The 22,903-nt window shown below is 35.4% G+C and overlaps 2 pseudogenes; one reads left to right on the plus strand and one right to left on the minus strand.

The window, feature by feature from the left end:
* Window positions 1-1,001: 1,001 nt before the first annotated feature.
* Window positions 1,002-15,616, plus strand: LOC140954672 (protein IQ-DOMAIN 12-like; annotated as a pseudogene).
* A 5,021-nt stretch (window positions 15,617-20,637) lies between these two features.
* On the minus strand, window positions 20,638-21,169 carry LOC118036851 (glucan endo-1,3-beta-glucosidase, basic isoform-like; annotated as a pseudogene).
* Window positions 21,170-22,903: the final 1,734 nt, after the last annotated feature.

A 22,903-nucleotide genomic window follows, 5' to 3' on the forward strand; every position in this document is an offset into this window, starting at 1 on the left:
TTCCTAAATTTGAAAATAACTATGCTAATTTTACAATTTATCCAAAGGATAAAAAATAAACTAATATGATTGGTTTTTAGACATATTTTACGAAGATGTAGGCATGTTTAGGAGTATATATGGTAGATATTGTCTTTTTAAAGTGTTTTTTTGTTTGAAAATATATTAAAATATTTTTTTTTATTTTTAAAATTTATTTTTTGATATATTACATTAAAATAATCTAAAAAAATTAATTTTAAATAAAATTTTTAAAATTTAATGAAAAGCCTGAACTTTCCTACAATGCACCGTAAACCTTTTAATTAAAAGGGATTATAATAGAGTTTTGTCTTCTCCTTGTGCTTCCTCTGCGGTCACTTTTCTTGCATAGCTGACTTCTTCTTACCACTACTACTTCTTGGCTAATTGATGATGATAAACCCTGGAAGCAGCAAACTTCAACAAAGAAGAAAAACCCCACTGGAAACTTGCTTCCTTTTGTTTTTTTTTTTTTTTTTAACATCACGAAGTAAGGAAATCTTGAACTTTCCATAAGCTTTCAGGTTTCAATCTTGTTTTTTTCCAAGGGTGTTCTAATATTTTTTATTATGCTCCAAGAGGTAGATTGTTGGCACTAGTGTATGTTTTTTTCTTTTCTTTTTGTTTCTACCAGTTCTCGATGCTTTTGCCTTTCAGAGTTGTATGTAACAGCTTCCAGAATTTGTTCAAGATATTGTTTTTTTAGTCTTCAATTGTAATTGTCAACTGAGAAAAGTAAAAATAAAAAGAAGGGAAGTTACTGAATTCGATTGTTAATGTGTCCGGCAAGGGTGAGGCTGGAAATGGATGTATTGGCTTTGTTTCCTAGGGCATTTCCTTGAAATAATTGATGTTCTCTTTTTTTTTTTCCCCTATCCTCCCTAACTTTTCCTGCTAGGGATGTCACTACTGACAGTTCTTTATAAATTTTGTCAAGGGTTTATGGTTTTTTTTGTGTGGAAATTTTAGGTGTACTTGAAGAAAATATGATGGTGTTCATTGAGTTTTGTTAAAGTGATTGATTTCATATATCTTCAATGGCAAGGAAGAAGAGCTGGTTTGGTTGGGTGAGGAGGCTATTTGTCTCTGAGCAAAAACCAAAAGGCGAAAAGGTTGGTGCTCCAAGGAATCTTTTATTTCTTTAACTGAGATCTTGCATTTCTTTCTGGTTAAATTTTCTGCTTAATTTTTAACCGATTCAGAAATCAAAGAGGTGGAAATGGTTTCTTGGAGGGCTCAAGGTCAAACAATGCCTCGCACTTCCAGCACCACAGAGAACAGTCAGTGAAGCATCAGAAACACAAAAAAAGTATGCTTTGACTGTTGCCCTTGCAACAGCAGCTGCAGCTGATGCTGCTGTTGCCCGCTGCTCATGCTGCAGCTGAGGTTGTCCGGCTCACCGGTGCCTCACATCCTTCCCGTCATTTCACCAAAGGAGTGGAAAGTTTGGCTGCCATTAAAATACAAAGCGCTTTCCGTGCATATCTTGTGAGCTCTCTGAAATCCAAGTTCTATTTTGCGACATAGCTCTTTAATTTTTCATCTTGGTTTTGTGGGTTATGCTATATCTTGTTAAGACTTCTTGAGTTCATATAAGTTGTTGTTGACACTGCATTCAAGACAGACTGGTATTTCTCTAACTTTCGAATTTAATCCCTTTTTGTACTTCACGTGAGATCAATTTTATGATCTTTGCATGAAAGATGGATGAGATATTGATCGAGTAGATGAGAAAATTCCAATCGCTGTTTAAACTCTAAAGTTGTCCCATGAGGAAAATAATCTTTCCGCAAGTATATTACAATGTTGCGCAGAGAATGATTTCATCATTTGAAAACTTCTAACAAGGAAAAATTCATATTATACCTCTCTTAGTTCACTCATTACATTAATAAACATTAAACAGCACTTTCAGCAGCGTATTCTGAGAAGTTGCTACTATTTTGGTCTGAACTTCTGTAAAGAAAGATGCTATATTTTTTTCTTCTTATGAATCAAATTTAAGCTCAAAAAGTTTTGGTAGAGTGTGGATTAAGGCAAGTTGTGTAACCTGATTATAAAACCAGAAACTTGTCAAATTATTGGCTCTGCTAAAAAAACATGCCTCACTGCCTGATTTGGGTTTTCAATGGGATTGAAACAGGCAAGAAAAGCCTTAGTGAAGCTTCAAGCCATTGTTCGTGGACAAGTTGTTAGACGCCAATCACTCATCATAATGAAACACTTGCCATCAAACGCAAAAATGCGGTCAGAAGTCCAGGCAAAAGGCATTACTGCAGATGGATTTTGTAAAAACGGTGAAAATAAACATGCTGTCAAGTCAAAGAAGGAGGTGCAAGAGAAGGAAACTAAGGTAGGAGAGATGATCTTGCAGCTCCTCAAGTCAAAGGAGGTGGTTGAGAAAGAACACAAGGTATGAAGGAGTATTTTGAATAAAGTTCTTATGTTTCTTGTGGATAATGCTTGTTAGAGTGTATTCGAAGGAAATTAAAGAAAGAATTATTGGAGAATTCGACCGGTGATGTACTGATAGTTGTTTATTAAAGGCTAAAGTATATTGACATAATATTTAACATGGTTTGACAAACCACCTACATCCACGGGAGATGTCCATGTTATTAGAGATAGAAAAAGAATACAAAATAAATGCATGAAGGAAAAAGATCACTTCACTTTAACTCTACTCCCATTGCTCATATAAACTGATGCACATTGTAGCAGGGCAGCCCCCTCTTGTTGGTGGGAGGAGCCACTGGTGGTGACTTTGAAACACTCAGAGGGGATAAAACACACTGGTTTTATTAAAAAATCCGAAGCTTACAATTAATTAACACGAAAGCTTAAACACACCCTCTCTCTCTCTTTCTCTTACAAGTGTTCCTCTCAATTCTCTCCTCACAAAATAACATAACTGAGCACTCTATTTATACATAAATTCAGAATACAAAAAAAAAAAAAAACTATTGTTCCAGGTGTGAAGGCGGCTGTTGACCGGCGGTGTGAAGGCGGCTGGCGGCTGCGGCTGGTGGCTGGCGGCTGGTCGGTGGTCGGTGGCTGGTGGCTGGTTGCCTTCCTTGACTGGAACCTTCTAGATTGAGTTTAATTATTCAACAAATCTCCCCCTTAAACTCAATCGAGGGATGTCATGCCAAGCATGAACTTTAATCGGATAAATACTTCTCCTTTTAATGGCTTGGTGAAGATGTCAGCAACTTGATCATTTGTGTTGCAAGATATCAGTTGGACTTCTTCATTCTTCACATGTTCCCGGATAAAATGATGACGTGTATCAATGTGTTTGCTCCTCTCATGATACACTGGATTCTTTGCCAATGCGATTGCTGATCGATTGTCAATGTAAATCTCCGTAGGATTTTCTTGAGGAAATCCCAAAAACTTCAGCATATTCCTTAACCATATTGAATGGCATACGACTGAGTTGGCAGCAACATACTCAGCTTCACAGCTTGATAATGTTACAATCGATTGCTTCTTGGATGACCATGTGAAAGATGTGTCTCCCATGAAAAAGACAAACCCTGTTGTGCTTTTCCTTTCATCCAAATCTCTACCCCAATCACTGTCCGAGTAGCCTACAAGATTAAAGTCTTTACTTGAGGTATAAAACATACCTTCATTCATTGTGCCTTTGATGTAACGAAGAATTCTCTTGGCTGCATTCAAGTGAGACTGGTCTGGTGTCTCCATGTATCTGCTGACGAGTCCGACTCCGTAGAGTATATCCGGTCTGGTACATGTCAAGTACCTTAAGCTTCCTACTAAGCTTTTGAAGTAAGTTGGATCAACATTTCCAACCTTACTCTTCCTTAATTCTACTCCATTCTCAACTGGAGTTGATACCGGATTGCAGCTTTCCATCTTGAACCTTTCAAGAATATCTTTGGCGTAACCGCTTTGGGATACAAAAATCCCTTCTTCCTTCTGCGTTACTTCTAAGCCAAGAAAATGTGACATTAGACCAATGTCAGTCATTTCAAACTCCTGTACCATGCTTCGTTTGAAGTCTTCAAACATGGTAGGGTTGTTGCCGGTGAATATCAAGTCATCAACATATAGGCACGCAAATAAGATGCTGCCATCTGCTTCTTTCTTCACATATACTGCATGTTCATATGGACATTTGTCAAATCCATTATCTTGAAAATACCTGTCAATTCTGGTATTCCAAGCACGTGGAGCTTGCTTCAAACCATAGAGAGCTTTCTTCAACTTGTATACTTTGCCTTCATTTTCAGCATCAATGTATCCAAGTGGTTGTTCAACATATATTTCTTCTTTTAGAAAGCCATTCAGAAATGCTGACTTCACATCGAGTTGATAGATCTTCCATCTATGTTGTGCAGCTAGTGAGATCATCAGTCTGATTGTCTCTAGCCGGGCTACTGGAGCAAATACTTCTCCATAGTCAATGCCTTCTCTCTGTTTGTAGCCTTTAGCCACTAATCTGGCTTTGTATCTTTGCACTTCTCCTTTGGCGTTCTTCTTCATCTTGTAGACCCATTTGACACCTATTGCTTTCTTGTTTTCTGGTAGATAAGTCAGCTTCCAGGTATCATTCTTCTCAATGGCATGTATTTCTTCATCCATTGCTTCTATCCATTTCTTTTCTGTGACAGCTTCATCGAAGCTTAGTGGGTCACTATCTGCAAAGAAACAAAACAGAGTTGTATCTTCCATAACCTGAGTGGTATCGTACAACTCTTCAAGGTTTCGCATCCTTCTTGGTCCTTCTGACGAGGATGCTGATGGTGGTGTTGATGATGATGCTCCTGGTGTGTTCCTCCTGTTGAATACAGGGAATCTGTGTACCGGACTTTGTGGTTCAGCTGCTGGTATAAACACTGGACTTTGTGGTTCAGCTGCTGGCACAATCGGTTCTTTTGCAGGTACAATCGGTTCTTCGACAAGTATTGTTGGTACTTCTTCACCTTCAAGGATCAAATCCATGTTGATCCATTTGACTGCTTCTTGATCACCATTCCATTCCCAAGATTTATCTTCTTCAAAGATAACATCTCTACTCATAATCACCTTCTTCGTGATGGGATTATACAGTCTGTATCCCATCCTTCTTTCACCATATCCGACAAAGATGCATTTCTCGCTCTTATCATCGAGCTTTCTCCTTCTTGCATCTGGGATCTTTGCATATGCTACACAACCAAAGACTCGTAGATGAGTAACACTTGGTTTGTGACCACTCCATGCTTCTTCTGGAATGACTCCTTGCAAACTTCTGGTTGGGCAGCGATTCAACAGATACACTGCACATGATACAGCTTCAGCCCAGTATTGCTTTGGGCAACTTCTTTGCTTTGAGCAGACTTCTTGCCATGTCAAGAATAGTGCGATTCTTCCTTTCTGCTACACCATTCAGCTGTGGTGTATAAGCTGGCGTCGTCTGATGTCTGATGCCTTGTTGTGTACAGAAGGCTTCAAAGTCATTGGCTGTATATTCTCCACCTTGATCAGATCTTACGGTTCTGATCGTGTAACCAGTTTGCTTCTCCACAATTGCTTTAAAATCTTTAAAACAATTGAATACTTCTGACTTCCTCTTCAGAAAGTATATCCACGTTTTCCTGCTAAAATCATCAATAAAAGTGAGAAAGTACCTATTTTGTCCAGTCGACATAGGCGTAATTGGGCCACACACATCTGTGTGTACTAACTCCAGTGGCCTTTTTGCTCTCCAGTTGACTTCTTTGGCAAAACTGGATCTGTGATGTTTGCTGAGGACACAACTCTCACAGACTTCATCTGGATGATCAATGTGAGGCAAACCTTTGACCATCTTCTTGCTTGCTAGCATCTTCAAACTCGTGAAATTCAGATGTCCAAGCCTCAGGTGCCAAAGCCATTCTTCACTGTTGGTGATGGCACTCAAACACCTTGCTGCATCATACTGGATGTTCAAAGGAAACATCCTATTCTTGGACATTTTCACGTAGGCCATTAATCTCCAATTGTTGTCTCTAATTGCCAGATGACAATTCTCCGAGTAAAAAGTATAGCCTCTCTCCAAAAGTTGACCTAAGCTGATTAGGTTCTGTTTTATGGCTGGGACATAATAGACATCGGCGATGTAGCTGGAATCGTCATTCTTCATCTTGACTGGGATGTTGCCTTTACCTTTGAATGGAACCTTTGTGGTATCTCCAAAAGTAACTAGACCTTGCTTGGTCTCATCTAGATTACTAAATAACTCTCGATAGCCGCACATGTGATTGCTGGCTCCAGTATCTAGATACCATATGTCCTCTTTTTTCTTATCAAGTCCTTGTTGGACAAGAAATGCAGTTTCTTCTCTGTCATCCTTCTCTACATAGTTAGCTTGCTCACGTATCTCCAACGGAGCTTTCCTTCTGCATTCAGTGCTATAGTGCCCAAATTGATTGCAACTATAACATTGGATATTCCTCTTGTCACGGTTATTGTAACCGCCTCCTCTTCCTCTGGGAGTGAATGCTTGTTGTCCTCGGCCTCCTCTGGTGGTGTTTCTCCCACCTCTTCCTCTAAAGCTTGTATTCCAAGAACCTCTTCCTTGGAATCTCTGGAATCCTCCTCTGGATTGTTGACTTCCTCCTTGAGTGGTGTAGCCACTTGATGAAGTCTCCCCTTGCTCATATCTGTCCTTGAGAGACAGCTTTGCTTGTAAGGCATGCTCAATTGCCTTATCTCCATTTCGCTTTACGATCTTCTGCTCATGAGCTTGCAAAGAACTCATAAGCTCATCCACTGTCAACTTGTCCACTTCCTTGGACTCTTCAATTGCGACAACAACAAAATCGAATTTTGGATCTAGGGATCTCAAAATTTTCTCAGTGATTCGAGAATCGATGAGGGCTTCTCCATTTCTCCTCATCTGGTTGACTATCACCATAATCCTTGTGTGATAATCAGAAATAGACTCCGAGGACTTCATTTGCAATAACTCAAATTCACCTCGCAAAGATTGAAGACGAATCTTCTTGATTCTATCAGCACCTTTGTATTTCTGTTGGAGAGCCTCCCATATATCATGTGATGTTTCAGCGGAAGCTATTATCTCGAATGTGTCTTCATCAAGACCTTGGTAGATGATGGTCTTGGCTTTGTTGTCCTTCTTTCTGTTGACTTTCAAGGCTTGCTTCTGAGCCTCTTGTAAAGCATCTTCTCTTTCTTTAGACTCTGGTTCATCATAACCAGTTTGTACAATATCCAAACACTCTTGTGACCCAAGAAATGCCTTCAATCTGATGCACCAACTATCATAATTGTCTTTGGTCAGCTTAGGGATGAGTGTATGTGTACCTTCTGTAGTCATTTTACTCTTGGAATGACTATATCACCTCTTTTGAAGCCGAATTTGGAAAAACGGACACTGTAGGTCGATCCGGAATGGTCCAAATAGTAGGGAACCGGTCTGACTTTGTAGAAATCGGGTCAGAAAATGGGTGAACCGGTCCAAAAACCAATTCTGTACGGCGGGCGGTTCGCTGGGTTGAACCGGGAATATTCTGGGAATATTCTGGGGAATATTCCTTCGGCTCGGCTGAGGCTTGAAAGCGGCTCGGCTCGGCGCGAGGTACGGCTCGGCTGGTGGCTCGGCTAGGACGCGGCTTATACGGCTCGGCTCGGCTCAAATATGGCGCGCGTGTGGCTCAGTCGTCTTCAACCTCGGGGCGCGTGGGATGCGCGTGGGCGATCTGGCTGAATATTCAGGCGGCGCGTGTGGGCTACCCCGAACTCCGATTTGGCTGATTTTTGCGGCAGTGAGTTCGTCTTGATGAGATCTACACTATGGAATGATCAAAACTTGTTTTTGACAATTTTGAAAATTCGGATATACCCCAAAACTCTTCTGTTTTCCGATGAACGGGGCTCTGATACCAAATGTTGGTGGGAGGAGCCACTGGTGGTGACTTTGAAACACTCAGAGGGGATAAAACACACTGGTTTTATTAAAAAATCCGAAGCTTACAATTAATTAACACAAAAGCTTAAACACACCCTCTCTCTCTCTTTCTCTTACAAGTGTTCCTCTCAATTCTCTCCTCACAAAATAACATAACTGAGCACTCTATTTATACATAAATTCAGAATACAAAAAAAAAAAAAAAAAATGGGGCTATGGCCGGCCTTGATTAGTCGTGGTAGATCCGAAAGATCTCATTTATACCCTACATGATAAGTAAAAGTGATAAAGCCAAATGGGGTCCCTATTGATCGCATACACGGGATGTGAAACAATGCTGGCCTAAAATTACATGGAACAAACTGGGAATTTCATTGAACATGTGTTTTTTTCCCCTTTTTTAACAGGGTTCCTGAGGTTGTCTTTTGGCATATACCAAGCAAAGCTTACAAGAAAGTGGCTCCCAGGTTAAGGATCCACAAGGCTTGTGTTGGTTCCATGAACAAAGAAAAAGTTGCTGCTCAAGAAGCTGAATGGGGTATCATGGACATGCTAGTTAAACGGTCTTCTGTCAAGGTGAGTTCCTGCTCAAGAAACAACGTTCAATGCTTAAAATTAACTCAACACTTTCAACCCATTGTGGAAGTTTGAAAATTCAGGATAATGGAGTAACTCCGGAGCATTGTGTTCTATAGTCTTTCTTCAAAAGTTGAAGGAAGGTTATTGAACAAATAACTTACAGTTCCAACGAGTTTTGATGGCAGGGGGGCCAGATAGAGGACGTGCTACCTGTGGATAAGTTTTGTGGAAGATGAAGCTCAAATAAAGTTGTTCATCTGCTTTCAAGTTTGACAAAGCCAAATGGGGGTCCCTATTGATCGTACTTCTTTGGATTGTGGCAGGCAGTGTTTTGCAGGACACAACCATGGATTGGACTGGTGCTGCCCCTACAAGAAACTTTGGCTATGTTATGCTAGGCATACTGGTTATGGTGGCTATGGAAATTGGCCAAGAGGAGCTAGAATTCTGGAGATTAATGACCACCCCTTCTATATCAAGTCATGGATCAAGATGGAAGATGGAGATGAACACAGCCAAATTATCCTGTGTCCTTGACAGGTTACCTCTGCAATGCCACTGCCTGTCAATGGAGGGGAAAAAACCTCCTGCTATCAACCTGTGTGTGTAATGGTGGTAATGCTCTTTTCCCCACCTCTATATCAGTAAAAGAAATTCAACCTAAATCTAGATGTGTCTGGAGTGTGGTTTTAGTTGTTTAAAATACAAAAATAAACAAATAATAAAACTAGTCAAAATGGATGAACGCGTTTAGACATGGAAAGGGCTTGTCAAGCATATCATCGCACGCATGCTAGTGCTCACGTTAGCGTCTCCCATCGCCGTATAAGAACTTCTGGAAATGAAAAGGAATCACTAGTCAACTATTTTTTTTTTATTAAAATATATTAAAATGGGATTCGGTTCTATCATGCACAAAAGACTAACATTTGTTTTAATAAGTTACTTATGAAAAACAATTTTTTTATTATAAATCTAAGTTAAAGTTGTTTTTCAAAACCCACGTCAAACATGCTCTAACTTGAGTTCTTATCCTTTGATTTCTTATTTTATAAAAACCCATAAAACAATTCAATATATTTTTAACTCTTTCGGGGTTTTTTTCTTCGCTTTCCTTGCGGTTTACGTGTTGGGCTTTGCCAAAAGCTAATCCAAAACTACAGCTGAGAGGCCACTCGTATCACCATAATACAAGCTTTACGCTACGAGCCCAATTCAGCCAGAATTTGATCTTGAAATACCCAGTTTCACAGTTATATGGGCTTGAGAAAGAATCAGAATTTTGCATTCCCATATGGGATCGGCTTGCTCAGCTCAAGATCTTGTGGAGGACTTGGAAGCTTGGCCCAATTGGTAATCGCCTTGTCTTTCATGCATAGTTTTAAAATCCAGACCGGCCCGGTGGGTCGACCCGGGACCCGGCCGACCCGGGCATGGGACCGGTCCGGGTGGAGGCCAAAACCCGGTTGGGAATTGACCCGGCCTCAAACCCGTTGACTTTTTATTTTTATTTTACTAAAACGACGTCGTTTTGAATTTTTTTTTAAAAAAATTTGACCCGGCGACCTGGTCAAGACCCGGTGACCCGGTCAAAAATCGGAACCCGGGCCTTGGACCGGGCCGACCACCGGGTCGGGTCTTAAAACTATGCTTTCAGGGGTTTCGGGGCGTTTGAGAGTGCAGTTAAAAAGCTGTTTTCTTAAATTTGATTTCTTTTACTTAAAATTAATTAATTTTTAGTTTTTTTTTTATCATTTTTATATGTTGATGTTAAGAATAAACTTTTTTTTAAAAAAACATTATCTTAATATATTTTCAAGTAAAAAACACTTCAAAACATAACCTCTACCACACTGCCAAACAAACACGAATCAACTATCACAAGAATGCTCAATAAAAGAACCAATTTCACATTTACATTGTTTGATGTCTCAATGATGATGTGATTAGGTAAATTGATTAAATAATTAAGATGCTCCAAAGCATGTTATGCTTTTTTATTTCGCAGTGTGGTTCTGTTTGCTTTTAAATAACTTTTTATGCCAAAATACATGTTAATGATTTTTTTTTTAAATCATTTTTTATATTAGCACATCAAAATGATTTAAAAACACTAAAAACATATTAATTTAAAGTTAGTAAAAAAATAAAAAAAATTCAAATTTTTTTAAAAACACAAAACAAACAATAAATTAATATTCAAGTAATCTGGATCATTATGTTCCATGGTTTTCTTTCAAGGGACCATAGTTGAAGAAATCCATGAATGTAAATGCCTTTCGACATGGATTTCATTTCAACTAGCAGGCATCGTATGCTTTCGATGGCATACTGCTTATGATGGCATGTATAGAGGCAAGGACGGAAGAAATGAGTCAAATTTAGTAAAATTGAGCCTCCCTTCTTTATTAATTCATTAATTAATCCCATCCATTATGTTGCGACTTCTTAAATTAGTGTTTGTTCTTTAAATTGTTGTTTAGTTTAAAAAATAATTTGTTTTTTTTTTAAATAATTTTAGATATTTTAGATATATTAATGTTCAAAATAAAACAAATCTAGAAATACATGTATTTTTAATTGAAGGGTACTTTAATTAAAAACAGACCATACACTAGAATACCAAACACATATTAAGTTGTGTTTTACATGAATGAAAAGATATTAAAAAGTATAGATTAAGAGGTGAAGTTTTACGGGTATAATTAAAAAGTAATAAAGAAATGAAGTTTTAAGAATGTTCACTAAAAGTTAAAAAATATATGTAAGAGGGGATCCCAATATAAATAAAATCATTTTTAAATTAAAAAATTAAATAATATATATATGTGATCTAAAATGGAAAGTGAGAAAAAAGAGAGAATAATTTAGTATTATTTTTTTTTAAAGAAGGAAATACACAAAAATCAAACTATTTCCCCTCCTTTCCTTCATAGAAAAAACTCCAAAAAAAAAAGGATAAGAGTCTAGAAATAAAAACAAAAGGATGCGGTAGAGGTTTTTTTTCACATCAATAGATTAAAATAATTTAAAATTAAAAGATATTTTAAAACTTTTTAAGAACACATTTCTACCGATAAAAGCAAGAAGCCACTTATTTTTGCTATTTTGCTCTTGTGCAAGATAAAGTCAAGCTATTATTTAGACACGGTTTAAAAACACGATGTAAATTATATTTTTTTAAAATTTAATTTTTTTATTAAAAATTAAATTTTTTTATATATTTTGGATCGTTTTAATATGCTAATTTTAAAAATAATTTTTTTAAAATAAAAAATATTTTAAAAAATAATCATATTCACATATTTTTATTAAACAACATGAACGTTGAGTATGAGAAAAAAAACAAACCAGAGAAATGGGAAGGTCAAAATCTGTGGATTTTCTAACGTCAGAAAAGCAGTGTACGGTTTAGTCAATTAGGAGACAAATAATCTATCGATCAAGATGATGTGCTGACGTTATATGTCTGTCTCCTCAGTCTGTCACATTTAACAGAACCAATTGATTTCGGTACCTCAACATGACTCATTTCTAGCGTGCCTCCTACTACTTTTCTTCCTTACATTTCTCTCCAAAATCCTTTTTTTAACTCACACAACTACTATTGTAACTTAAAATTAAAAGAATAAGCTGTGTTTTTAAATATTTTTATTTGAAAATTTATTGAAATAGTATTTTTTTATTTTTTTAAATTTATTTTTTTATATTAAAACATCAAAATAATTTAAAAATATAAAAAATTATTTAAAATACAAAATAAACAAGCTTGAAATTCAACTTATTTACTATTACGAGTCTTAGGCTCCATTTATTTTTATAGTGTAGCACGCCTTTTGTTCTAACCACATATTTAAAAGTGTTTAATTAATCAATAAATATCATAAAATTGGACTTTGTATTTTTTTCAATTTATTTTATATTAACAAAATATAAAAGATATGGTTAAATTACTATAGCCACTCAAAGAGAATTATTTATTGGAATAATGTTTTTTTTTTAGTCTTTTTTAAGCTTCTTTTTTCAATGTCACCCTTGAACAACCCACTTTTTTTTCAGTTCTTTTTTTCATTTCAATTTTGTACTTTAATATCATGTTATTTGAAAATGAAGTTTTGTATTTTTATCAATTTTTTTTTATAAGTGATTATTCTGATTTCATTGATTTTTTTCTCAATTTTGACCTTCAATATTGGATCTGGTGAAATTAGATTTCATATTTTTTTTTTTATAAAGTTATTATGATCTCATAACCTATAGTGCAAGAATCCGGGTTAGCTATGTTAAGTGGTCGACAACAACGACAACATGATGATCATAACTCGAGGATTTTTAGAATTTTTTTTTCTTTGTCATTATTATTATTTATTTAGTTTAGGAAAATATTTTCTTATGGTGATTTGTCTTTTTTATTCAATTTGGGAAATCAAGTATTGAAAATGTTAATTTTATTTTTTGTAGTACTTTTAGTATTTTTCTTTTATTTTTGGGTTACTTTATGTTTATTTTTTGGATTTTTCTAGTTTGTTTGGTGATTTTATGGTGCTTATAAAATAACTAGTTATATCCTATTAGTTACTCTCCGATTTATTTTTTAAGAAAAAAAATAGATATAAGTAGAAGAGAGAAATACTAAGTGAAATATTCTTATTACTTTTAATGAGTTATGAATTTTATTTTTTCTTTTATTTTCATGTTTGTCGTTTTTTTATAAAATAGGTCCCAAAAGTAAGAATATATTAGGCAACTATAAAATTAAAATAAATAATAAATTAACATGACACCGAAAAAATTTAAAAAAATAATATATTTTTTTATATATTATGATTGAAAATCACGACATTTAAATGGTATTGTATTTCACAAGGTGATATTTTATAAGCATGACATCAATTATATTCTTACAACTAGCTGATTAAGATCAGAGTAGTCAATGGGCGCGTGGGCGATCTGGCTGAATATTCAGGCGGCGCGTGTGGGCTACCCCGAACTCCGATTTGGCTGATTTTTGCGGCAGTGAGTTCGTCTTGATGAGATCTACACTATGGAATGATCAAAACTTGTTTTTGACAATTTTGAAAATTCGGATATACCCCAAAACTCTTCTGTTTTCCGATGAACGGGGCTCTGATACCAAATGTTGGTGGGAGGAGCCACTGGTGGTGACTTTGAAACACTCAGAGGGGATAAAACACACTGGTTTTATTAAAAAATCCGAAGCTTACAATTAATTAACACAAAAGCTTAAACACACCCTCTCTCTCTCTTTCTCTTACAAGTGTTCCTCTCAATTCTCTCCTCACAAAATAACATAACTGAGCACTCTATTTATACATAAATTCAGAATACAAAAAAAAAAAAAAAACTATTGTTCCAGGTGTGAAGGCGGCTGGCGGCTGCGGCTGGTGGCTGGCGGCTGGTCGGTGGTCGGTGGCTGGTTGCCTTCCTTGACTGGAACCTTCTAGATTGAGTTTAATTATTCAACACCTCTTTTTCTCTTCTCTATTCCTCACACTTTCATTCTCTATCTTTTTTTGCTCTCAAATAATGCCTCTATTTATAGACATGAATGAAAAGCAAATTGACCATAATTTATGGTAAATAGTGGCAGCACATGGGTTGCACTATTTTTGTTAATGGTTGGTACAACTTCTATTATAACCTTTTGACAATGACAACTTTATTTTTTAGGATAGGTGCACAAGTTGTTGTCCATTAATGACAATATCCCAACAAGAATGAGAATCTATAAACAAGAAAATGATTTTTAAGAAGCCATTTTATTTTCTGTTACGTCTAGGATATTTTCTCTTTGGAGAATGAAATACATGATCTTTGTCTGAGCTTCATGTGATTAACAATATCCTTGATTTTGTCTGTTCAGGGGAAGAGCGATAAAAGAGAAACTCAAACAGATCATATGGTAAAATCTAATACCTGATTGACATGAACGAGCCTGCACATTCAAATTTGTGTAGGATGCTGAATTCTGCTGCTCAATTTGATTCATTTCAACATTTTTTCATTGGGCAGCTTGTATTGAACAGCCAAAAGAGTTGGAATGTTAGCTTGCGTTCGAAGAAAGACGTGGAAGCTCTGTTGTTAAAAAAGCAAGAGGCTAACATCAAAAGAGAGCGAATGAAGAAGTACTCCTTTTCCAACCGGGTAACTTAATCTTAAATTCCCTTTCCAGTTGCACTCTCTTTAGTTACTGCTTACAATAGGGAAATTAAAAAGAAGAAGGAAGAAATAGAGTTATTCAATCTATTGACAACCAAATTAAGCATTAGTCATTTTCTTCTTGTGTTCAGATTCTGCAACATAATTTTTCTTTCAGGAGAGAGGAAATGGTCTATTGGAAGAATCGCAACTCGCCAAGGAAAGTGGTAGACAGAGTCACCAGATAAAACCGTGGCCGAACAAAGAGGCCTATAATAGAGAAAGGATGTTGAATTTGAAATCAGCTCCCATCTCTAGTTTTTTTACTGGTGATATATTCAGCCCGGCACAAGTTGAGACCAGAAGTACCCGAAAACAAGATTTTATAGAAGGGTTGAATGCACCAGTGTCCTTCCCCAGAAGATCATTTGACAGCATGCGACCAAGTTTGGCTGGAGATGGTAATTCCTTGCCAAACTCTCCAGTTTTTCCTACTTACATGGCTGCAACGCAATCTGCAAAGTTAAAGGCAAGGTCGATGAGCACACCAAAGCAACGAGAAGGATTTCAAGATTCTTGCTTTGAGTAGAACTTGCCATGCAAGAATGGACTCTATCTTTGGTCTACATATAACGGTGAATCGTTTGGAATTAGAAGAAAAACTTGCAGCATCTCCACGCTGTGCTGGTAGACTTCATTTTAATCTTTGGAGTCAAAAACTAATTGCTTTATTCCTTTTCTTATCTGGTTTTCCACCTTTTTTTATTTTTTTTATTTTTCCTTTTTGGGTGGAGATCAAGTTTGTGTTGGTGCTCATTTGACACCAAGTTGTCATGAGAAATAGTCGGTGAATCCTCAATGTAATGTTTTACCTGTGTTAAAAAAGAAAGAAGAAGAAGCTTGTAATGAAACTCTTTCAGTACATGTCTGATCATTCGCCAAACCAGCCAAAACTTGTTTCTCTACGTACATTAGAGTTGGACACGAATTATCTTTCAGCCTGCAAGAACACAGCTTCATGACCATGGATGATATATCAGTAGCTATGAACAATTTGTCTTAAATATTTCCACGGTTATTTGTTCATGTTTTGTCATTGAAAATATTTGTGGTACAATTTGCTTCGTATCCTGCAAAATGGTGTTCAGGATTCATTACTGGTGCATCATAGCCTCTGTGATGCAGGATTTTAAATTACAGCACCTAAATACCATGGCTTACAAGTTATGACAAATTTGAATAGGTTAGCCTCACTTGAAGTTGATTGGTCTACTTTACAAACCTACAAGATTACCTTTGAGAAAAAACAAAAATTACAGAACTGGTGAAACTGTCTAAATAACTCCAATTAGGACCAAGCCAAATAGACATGCCTTAGAATTTTTTTTTAATATATTTTTATAAACTTTTCGGGTGATATCTGCGTTGTCGTGCTTCTGCAGTTTCATATAATGGTTAACCCAGAGAAAAATTGCAGAGGATAGGTATATAAAAAGGTTTCTCTATTTCTTAAGAAAACAACGTGAATATACAACAATTCATTCTTCAAGGGCTGCTGGTTATTATATAGCAATACAAGTTGCTTAAATTGGATACATTAAATAGCCTAATTCTCAGCTGATTTACTTCCATAATCAGCCAACATCTCTTTCTGTTTCTGTCTTGTCCTCCAACGTAACCTTCCTTGTTGCTGCAGTTGATTTGTTTCTATAATCAACCAATGTCTCAACGTCTCTTTCTGTTTCTGTTTTGTTACCATCAATAAACCCCACAATAACTTCAAGTGTACAGAAAAGATTTTGGATTAAAATCATCAAAGCTATACATATAATGATATTCACTAGACTTAAACAAACCATTATTTATTCTTGATTTATTCGAACATCATATGATGCTATAGAAACATAAGATTATTAGAAACATGAATTTTCTTGCACAAAATAAATGCCCTGGCATATTCCCAGAATACACATATCATGCTGTTTCTAGTTAAGTTGAATTGGGTACCTAGGCTGTTTGCTTGGAAGAAAGAGCCCCCATAATTTCTCTGTTTCCGGTTGTTTTATTAATCTCGTCAAACGTTGCTAAGATGTAAGTTTCAATAGGCTTTCCGGGCCTCTTTGTACTGCCATTCTTCACTAGTTGAACCATGTTTGTGTTGTAAATTCTTGCATTATCAATGCTGGTTTCTGGTCCTCCTCCAGCTGAGGGCCAACTGCTCTCTGATACAACACTTTCCAATGAACCTCCACCAGCCCTCTCAAGTGCAGAGTACAAAGCATCCACCATAGCTGTTGCACCCTCGCGCGGCGTCGACACGATCCTTCTCGGAAGCGGGGATTCCATGTTAGGGGTTTTTGTTTTTATGAATAAGGGAGTTATCATCTAGTATTATGATTATTAGGAAACCTAACTGGTCTTTCAGAGATTCTAAGGTAAGGGACTGGTTGCGTAAAAGGAAGGTTTTAGCACCCTTAGTACGCCCTACCTAAGATAAGCTGCTTGGTGTTTGGTTTGCCTTATAATTGTTATGGTGTTGGTGTTTTCTAATCCCATCAGTTTTCCTAAGATAAGTTTTGTTATGATGAACAAACTTGTACTCAAAGTCTAAAAAGAAAAAACGCTTGGTCAATATGGATCACACCCTTAGATATATCTACAAAGTACCAAGGAGAATCAATGCAGATCTCTTGAAATTTGTGTTTGATTCAGACTGAATTTATTAAGATAGAAATCCAAGGAGATTCCATGTGCTTTAAAAGCTTAATTTTCCCTTAGTATTTTAAGAGTTTTGCGACTTGTAAATCATAAGGAGCAGGGACAAAAATTTTAAAATCTAAGAAAATGTAGGGCGCTTTAAAAGCCTATTTTTGCCTTAGAGTTTTATACTCTTACAGCTTGTAAACCGTGAAGTCAGAAATTGAAACGGTCTCAATTATAATCAAAGCTTCTTTCAAGGATATGTAATGACTTATTATTCCTAGAAAATTATTTTGGATATTTACAACTCAGGGTTTCTTTATCCAAATATTAACAGTGAATAATAACAAGTTATTCCCAATAATATTTTGGATATTCATCCCTTTGGGATTTCTTTATCCAAATATTAGCCAACACCTTTTGGAGTTTTACAAACATGTTGTAAAATCCATAATGCAAGAAAATAATTTTTTTTTGTTGTGTTTAAGAAATCCATGCTAAAAAACATATTTTTTGAAACTTCAAATATTTGTTTTTTTTTTTAAAGAGGAAATTCAAAATATGTTAGGGTATTAACCGTATGCAACATATATATATATATATATATATATATATATATATATATATATATATATATATTGTTAAAACATGAATAACACGATTACACAAACATCACAAAAAAAATATTCACCTATTCCAAAATTCACAAGAAGCTGTAAACAATTCATCTCAAATAAACAAGGCTTGGCACACCAATTTAAACTTGAAACTGGAATAAATCTGACCCATCATTCTCTAAAATAAAACACAAGTCAGTGTGCACTAAACATAAAAAGAAAGTTTTGAAACTAAAACCTATAACAAGAATCGTGACTCACCACCTATGCTTTTCCTGATCTTGAAAAAAAAAAAACTGTCATACGCATTTCACACAAAAGAAGAGACCATATAGGAAATGCTAAGACTAAAAAAAAACATGTCTGCTATCTCATTTTTTTTAAACAATAAACAGAGAGGAAAAGTGTGACCCGGAACCTACCGAAAAAAAAAAAACACAAAGTCCTTTAACTAAAAAGTACCCTCCCTCACATTTTTCTTTTACTTTCTCCTCTAAGAACATGCCTATAAGCCACAACATTTCCTATGCAACGTTTTATGGTCAGGTGACACTCAAGCAGACGGAGGAAAGGGACAATGAAGACCTTAAAAACTCATAGTCCCTCACAACAATAGAATAAGAAAAGGAGCATGCACCTTTAACATCAATAATAATCTGACTCAAAACCAGGGAAGGGATAGCGGGCAAACATGACACCTTTTGTTTAAACAAAAACCAAATATCTAGAGCAAAAGAAGAGACGGGTTTGGGATAGAATAGACCAACGGTGCCAAGTTTGAATATAACAAAGAAAAGAAGCTGGAAACTATACTTGCAAATCTTACTCTTTGTTTTCTTTTGTGCTTCTGCTCACTCTCTTTTTTCTCTGTTCTCCCTTATGGTTTTCTTCATTTTTCTGCTCTTTTTTTTCTTTCTCTTTTTCGTCCCTCCATTTCTTCTTCTCTGCTCTGTATCCTTTTTTCTTTCTTTCATGTTCTAGTGAAGGTTTTTTTAATATCAAAGAAAATCCTCTTTTCTTTTTCCTTGTTTTGCCTCTGCCTTTTTCCCCCCTTTCTTTTTCTTCTCTTTTTTAGGTTAGCAGAGGTAGTGTATATATAGTCTATATACGGCTCTTATTAGGAAAGATTTAATGCATTAATCTAGGATGCAAATCCCAGTTGATTTGCAGCCAAATAATACAAATGAGGAAACTATAATATTCTCGTTGATTATGTGTTGATTCTAGTGATTTCTTTCCAACATTAACACATCATCTTAGCCATCTATGTTAGGGATAAAATCCCAACCATTAGATGATGGTGAGGTTCTTCTTTTTATGGTATTTTGCAGTTGTCAAAAGCTGTTGATTCCTATGAATTATAGCTGCACAATAACGTGATCTGCAGCTCCAAAATCAAACGAGAGAATCATGGAAACTAGCAAGAAGTTGTGGAGAAAAGAAAAGAAATCAAACGGGGAGGGTTATGCAAAGAAAAAAAAGAAAGAAATTAGATGGGGAGGGGTGCATGCTGCAAAGTCTTATTTCCTTATCCGGCGTGGTAGAATTCTTGTTATTTTATGATGATCCAGTTCCAACCAATTTCCTTTTTATTTCATCTTTAATTGAACCCCTCATTTTAGCACTTTTCAATTCAGTCCTTAGTCCAAAAAAATCCATCAAATTGGCCCGTAATCCCTTGACTCAGACCTGCGAACTTAGGCTAAACCCTTCTCGCGGCAGGATTCTCTACTTTCAAATTAAATATTCAAATGGGAATATCTTGAAGTTTTGATATTGAAATTAGGAGATTTAAAAACCAAAATTCATCTACACATACAAGAATATAACTTTCACGAAGGATTCAAAGTTTGATAAAATCAAGAACAAAATTGCAACCAAACTCGGTTGGAAACCTTCTCACAGCAGGATTCTATACTTTTGCGCTAGATTTCAATCGGGAATAGCTTGAGCTTCTGATATCAAAATCAAGCAATTCAAAAGCCCAAATTTATCTACGCGTCCAGGATTACAACTTTGATGAAGGAATCAAAGTAAGAAAAAATCATTTTAAAGAACAGAATCTTGCAGCAATCTGGTTAGTAAAAAAAGATCTCCTAATCTAATTCAGAAACTGACAATATCGAGCATCCTGATATGATTGAGAATCTGCCATAAGAATAGTGACCCCTAGGACCCAATAAAGGTGCAAGTCAATTCTTCAACATGCCATGAGTGATAAAATATAGGTAGGATGGTCATATATCGTACGAAACCAAGTCAGAATCAGAGCCTAAGTTGGAACAAAAAATTATGACAACAGCAAAATCAGTTTTTTAATGCAAATTCTGAGGGATTTATCCAACCTTAAAAACAAGATAAAGAAGGAACGAATTTAACATTATAAAGACCCCTAGTTAGTCTAAGAAACCTGATGATTTTGGTAGCAAAAGGGAAGGATGAAGAGGACAGAAAACAACTCAAACAGGGTTCAACAAACATTTTTTCCTTCTCTATTTTTGTCAATTTTGCAGAAAACATGAGCTAAACTCTTGCACTCGATTTAAAAAGGGTATACACCATCTTCAACACGTGGGTCCAAAATGAGTAACAACAATAACAACAAAAAAAATAAATTAGGGTGTTGAAACGGTGGATCCAGTACTATAACAGATGGATCAGGTAAGGAAAGTGAGCATAATTAAGAGGAATCTGCGTGTTTCCGGAATAACTGAAGTACTGACAAATGTTTACGAGTAACAACGAATGGTTTGTGACCAAAAAGCTGATAACAAGGTCGAAAAGGCCATGTGATGGAGGATACGACTCTCGAAGCGCACCAGCAATGGTAGCAGTAGTGACTGTGGTTCGATTCCTTAGACCAGCAGCAGAAATTGAATTATGAAGGTTTTAAATAGCAGAGAAAAATGCTGAAGCAAATGGATCAGCCGGTTTCTCTTCATTTCCAACAGGAATATAACTGAACCTGACATTAGTGTGTATCTTATCACATTGTTTTGAACCCATTGTATTGACTGGAAGCGAGGTTTGGAATGTCAATGTCTGGAACACCAAGGACGAGCTCGATGCTGGAGCCTCCACCAGCTTGAAGAGGTGCTGGGTCTGGATCATAGATTCTTATTCTTTGTATATTGTACTGGTTGAAAAGATCTATAACTTCTTGCGCGGGTGGTAATTAAGTTGTCTCCTCCATAATCAACAAGCTCCCGTTTGAGCATCTGCAATACATTAAGAAATCAGTTAATGTGGAATACTGATATAGATTATTTTTTTAGAAAATACGTATTTTTTTAGTTATTTTAGTTATTCCTTTTTAGTTTAAGTTTAAGAATTTTTATTTTCCTATTTAATAATAATAGGGTTTTTTATTCTTCTTGTTTTTTTTTCATATTTTTGGAGATTTTTCATAATTACGGTGTTTTGATCTTTGAGAGTTTTGATTTGTAACGAACTATATAACCTTTAAAAGTCTTGACTTGTACCGAACCTCGTAATTCTTTGTTCTCAATTGCATTAGATGTATCGGAAACCAATATTTCTAGTTAGCTTATGTGTTCTTATTGAAAATTCTAATTGTAAGATGGGGTGACATGTAAAAATGTATTAAAGATTCATGATGGAGCAGTCCATACATAAAAAAATCTTTGGTTTTTCAACTAAAAAGATTCTACTTGCAAAATATTACATTGGATGTTTTCATGATGTAGTAGGTTTTGCTTTAAAAATATTATATACCATATGTTCAATTGGAGATTAATGCAGGAGCTTGTGGAAAAAATAAATATATTTTTTAATTATTCCTATTTCTTCTCTTTAAATTTAGGATTTTTTTTTTATTTTCCTATTCATTATTAATATGATTTTCTAGTTTTTTTTTTCCCCTAAACCAAGGTTTATAATAACCATTTTACATTTGAGACTTGGATGGAAAAAATTAAGTATTTTAGGGGTATTCCTGTAATTATCATGTTTTGGTCTTTGAGAATATCTATATATTTTTTTAGGTTTTTAGCTTATAACAAAATCGATTAAGTAAAACTGTAGAATGGTTAATTTCGTGTACTGCTAAGACATGAAAGATTAAATCTTGAAAATTAAGGATTCTGACTCTTTAATGTTGTTTCAGCTGTGACTTTAGGAAAAGAAAAGGAGTGAGCAATAAATTATAGAACTTGGTATCTAAAGTGAATTTTGGTTGAGGAGGAACTGTACAGCGGGTTGATCTATTTTTTTTCACAAAAACAAAAATTAAGATGATGTAAATGTTCTCAAAAATAAAAAAATAAAAAATCTAAGATTGGATTATTGACTTTAGTAAATTTAATAAGCTTGAATAATTTAATAATATGATTAGAAAATAAAATATCAACAACAAATAAAGAAGAAAAAACAACAGCAACAATTGATCAATGCATACAAAAACACTTATTAATATTATAAAAATATATTTTTATAATATTTCTAAAACATCTTAGAGAGTGTTTGTTTACATTGTTGCGTCAGCGTTTTGCTTAAAACGCAGATGCAACAATGTGAAAGTAAAAAAAAACAAAAATTACTATTCATGGGTCCCATCAAATTTCACATTTGAAATGCTGAAAAACAAAAAAAAATCAGTTAACTTCTTGTGGCTACACCATGCAGAATCCCTCCACACTGTTCGCTTTAGTGAACACTGTTTTTTTTTTTAAAAAAATCTTTTTTTTTTGAAAAATCAGTTAACTTCTTACGGCTGCACCATGCAACATCCCTCCACACTGTTCACTTAGTGAACAGTGTGAGTGCAGTGTTCACTAAAGTGAACATTGTTTTTTTATTTAAAAAAATCAGTTAACTTCTTACGGCTGCACCATGGAACATCCCTCAACATTGTTCACTTTAGTGAACAATGTTTTTCTTTAAATGTTTT

The sequence above is a fragment of the Populus alba genome, chromosome 16 (genome assembly GCF_005239225.2).
Source record: "Populus alba chromosome 16, ASM523922v2, whole genome shotgun sequence".
NCBI classification, from domain to species: Eukaryota; Viridiplantae; Streptophyta; class Magnoliopsida; order Malpighiales; family Salicaceae; genus Populus; species Populus alba.